The sequence below is a fragment of the Carassius gibelio genome, chromosome B17 (genome assembly GCF_023724105.1).
Source record: "Carassius gibelio isolate Cgi1373 ecotype wild population from Czech Republic chromosome B17, carGib1.2-hapl.c, whole genome shotgun sequence".
Lineage (NCBI taxonomy): Eukaryota > Metazoa > Chordata > Actinopteri > Cypriniformes > Cyprinidae > Carassius > Carassius gibelio.
Window position 1 is genome coordinate 18,163,640 of NC_068412.1, and position 4,042 is coordinate 18,167,681.

The window sequence follows — 4,042 nt, forward strand, 5'->3', positions numbered from 1 at the left end:
ACAGTTTTCTTTTATTGCATCTTGAAATAAATATTTATGAGTTCTGTGTTTGTTTATTTTATTTATTTTATTTTTTATTTTACATTTTTTTAGGGAGATTACAGCCTTTAATCTCCTCAAAATAAATGTGCATATAAACCATGAACAATTTAATTATAGCTGTATTTATAAAATGCTTACTAAAATATTAATTTTGGGAGAAGGCTATATAAAGCATGAACTGACTATTTACTAATGCTTAGCTAAGAATTGCAGCTATTATGAAGTGTTACCAATGCATTTACTAATGTTAACAATTGAGACATTATTTTAAAGTGTTACCAAATCCTTAAATAATTTAAAAGTGTTTTGTTATGATTTCATTAACCTATAAGCATTTGTGAAATAGTTCTGCTTGCATTAAAGCTTAGTCTTCATCTGTGAGCTGAACAGTTTTACTGTTACATCCTTGAGATTATGTAAATTCAAATAAATGTCATGTCACAGGGTGACAGAGGTCAGTATCAAATGAGTTTGAAATTATTATTTGCAGCACAAATAAGGTTTTTTAGGATTTTTTTTAATCCCTGAAACTGTCAGAAAAGGATAAGGCCTAAGATATTTCTTAAGATGTAATGATAACAGCACAATTAGCAACAACAACAAAAAAATAACTATTTAAAATACAGTTTTTTTTCTGGTGATTAAAGAGATGTTTAAGTCTCTCTCTCTCTCTCTCTCTCTCTCTCTGTCTGTCTGCCACTCAGCTCACACCCCTCCCCCACTCACACTCACACACACACACAGAGTCAGCACACAGAGTGACAGAGTGAGATCAGATGTCTGACAGTTTTTTAATTTTCTTTTAATCATACAGTGCTGTAAAGTCATGAAACTATGCATATTTCCTCAGAATCACTGGTTTTCTAAATTAAAAATGTTTTTTAAAGGTTTGGAAGCTGCAATTTAAAAATACAAGACGATTAATGTTTCACTTTTTACTGTCATTTCAAAAAATCACCACGACAAAACCGTTCAAGCTAACCAAAATCTGTTCGCAATTTAAGTTCCTCGATGTTTTTTCTTCATGTAAACAACGTTTGGTGTGTATAGTGTACTTCCCCTGTGAGGAGTATTCATTAATTCACAACTGTAAAATCTCAAAAATACACATTCAAATCAAAATAGCCGACTTCCTGTTGATCGTAGCTGATGACTGTGAATTAGAAAGTTGTCCGTCTTGAAAAGAACAATTTATGTACCAAGTTTGGTGTCTGTAGCTGAAACTAACCCCCCCACTTTTGACAAAAGGTGGCGCTATAGAGTGCCTCCTTCACGCCCTTTTAAAAGCTTTTGCCATTGTCTAGCTATCAAGAATACTGATATGTGTTTTGAGTTTCATGTAAATCTGAGCTTGTTGTCTGCCTCAAACTCACCATAACAGAACATTCAAGTTTGACACGTTGCCATGGCAACACTATATCAGATATCAATATCCCCACAACAGATTTACATCGGCCGTGTTTTGTCATTATTCTGATGAAGTTTTAAGTAAATCGAGTAAAAATAAGATGCTGAATTCAAAGCATTTGGAAAATGAAACACTTCCTGCTGCCAGTTGGTGGCGCTATAACGTTGACTCTTAATAGCCACATATATACAATCGGTATCATACAACGAACAAACCCATGAAGTTTGATCAAATTCAGGAAATGTATGTGGATGTTATTAGACATTTCCTGTTTCTCATTTCTCGCCATAAGTTCCATGCCTCGCCACGGGCAAACCGTTCGAGATATCAAAAATCCCCTCGCAATTTTTCATCCTCAATGTCTTGAGATCATGTTCACCGAGTTTCGTGGCGAACGGGTTGAAAACCTCAGAGGAGTATTTCAAATTCCAGAGCATGCTTTTTTTAAACAGCCCTGAATAGCTGACTTCCTGTTGGGCGGAGCCTATGACATAAAGTGTGAAAGTTGTTCGGCTCAATGAGATCTATAAGTGTACCGAGTTTGATATAAATACATGCAAGTGTGTGTGAGCTATGGTTCAAGAATTCTGACTGTCTTCCAGGGGGCGCTGTAGAGCCCCTGTGCCACGCCCGGGTCCCAGCCTCTGCGGCGTCCTGATGGCCGCAGATTCCAATGTGTGTGCCAATTTTCAAGAGTTTTTGAGCATGTTAAGGCCCCCAAAACACCCCGGAAGGTTTAATAAAAAATAAAAATAATAATAATAAATATAGCTGCAAGCAGCGATGGCGGGCTCAAGCCGTCAGTGCAACACCACCCCGGTGGCATCGGGAAAACTGTGCCCAGCGGGCATAAGCATTTACAGTAACCCTCTGGCAATCAAATTTTAAGGGATATGGCAGTTAAAGGGTTAATCCGACCCGTCTAGACTAGACTTTTCCCTAAATTTGAGACTCTCGAATGTCCAATGTCAAGCCAACTTTATGCCTGTTTTTGTTTTGTTTTTTACTTTATTTTTCTTTTCTCTGTGCCGGATTGCTGATGTCTTTTACCCGGGCATAGATGTCCATCCATCAATTACGAACATTCATCCGCAAATGTCCGAGCGGTCGCGAGCGCGGATGGGAGAATGGCGCATGTTTTATTTTTTTTGAGCTACTGGGATGGTGCCCCCTCTGGGAGTTGGTGCCCTATGAAGACTGCGTATTCTGCATATAGGGAGTGGCGGTACTATCTGGAAGATATATTCCTCAAACCGTCGTACAAGAGGAGGTGATGCTAGTACTTCAAGAATCTCTCAAAACCTATCTGTTCATAAAGCCTATATATAAAGTCTTAATATAGTATTCCACAATATGTTGTGCTATTCTAATATTATTGTGGTTTTTTATTGACATTGTTTTTTGCTGTTATTTTTTGTTTTAATATTGTTACTGTTGTTACTTGTTGTACGGTGACCTTGAGTGGTTTGAAAGGCGCCTTAAATAAAATGCATTATTATTATTATTATTATTATTATTATTATTATTATTATTAGCTGTACACTTGATAAAAAAAATTAAATATTAACTTATGCAATTGTATATATATATATATATATATATATATATATATATATATATATATATATATATATATATATAGTGTACAGTTTTCTTTTATTGCATCTTGAAATAAATGTTTCTGAGTTCTGTGTTTGTTTATTTTTTTTATTTTTATTTTTTTTTAGGAAGATTACAGCCTTTAATCTCCTCAAAATAAATGTGCATATAAACCATGAACAATTTAATTATAGCTGTATTTATAAAATGCTTACTAATGACTATTAATTTTGGGAGTAGGCTAGCAACAGTTGATGTTGAGGCCTAAGATATTTCTTAAGCTGTAATGATGAAAAAACAACAACAACACCAAATTGCTTTTTTTTCTGCTGGTCTCCCTCCCTCTCTCTCTCTCTCTCTCTCTCTCTCTCTCTGACACCAAGCCCATCCCCTCTCCCACACATTCACACAAACTCAGCACACACACTTAACACACACACACTTAACACACAAACATACACACACACACACACACATTACCCAGAGGGACAGTGACATCAGATGTATGGTAGTTTTTTAATTTTCTATCATCCATATAGTGTTGTATAGTCATCAAACGATGCATATTTCCTCAGCATGACTTGTCTTCTATGTGTACATTTTGTTGAAGTGTTTAGAAGCTGCACTTAAAAAAATAAAAGACATTTACTGGTTCCTTTTTTACTGTTATTTCAAAAAATCACGATGACAAAACCATTCAAGCTATCCAAAATTAATTCGCACCTGTTCTGTAAGATAAATTCTTTAAACAGTGGTAAAAGAGGATGTGATGCTGATCCTTCAAGAGTCACTCCAAGCTTATCTGTCCATAAAGCCTATAAAGAATTATTCTTAATACACAGTATTTCACAATACTTCAGCATATTATTCTAATTAAGTGAGGGTCATTTTATCAGTAAAATACATATTATTTTTCTTTGAAAGATTTCTATAAATGATTTAAATCATACTTGTTTCTACAATAATTATTTAAAAGTAATCATATAGCGCCAT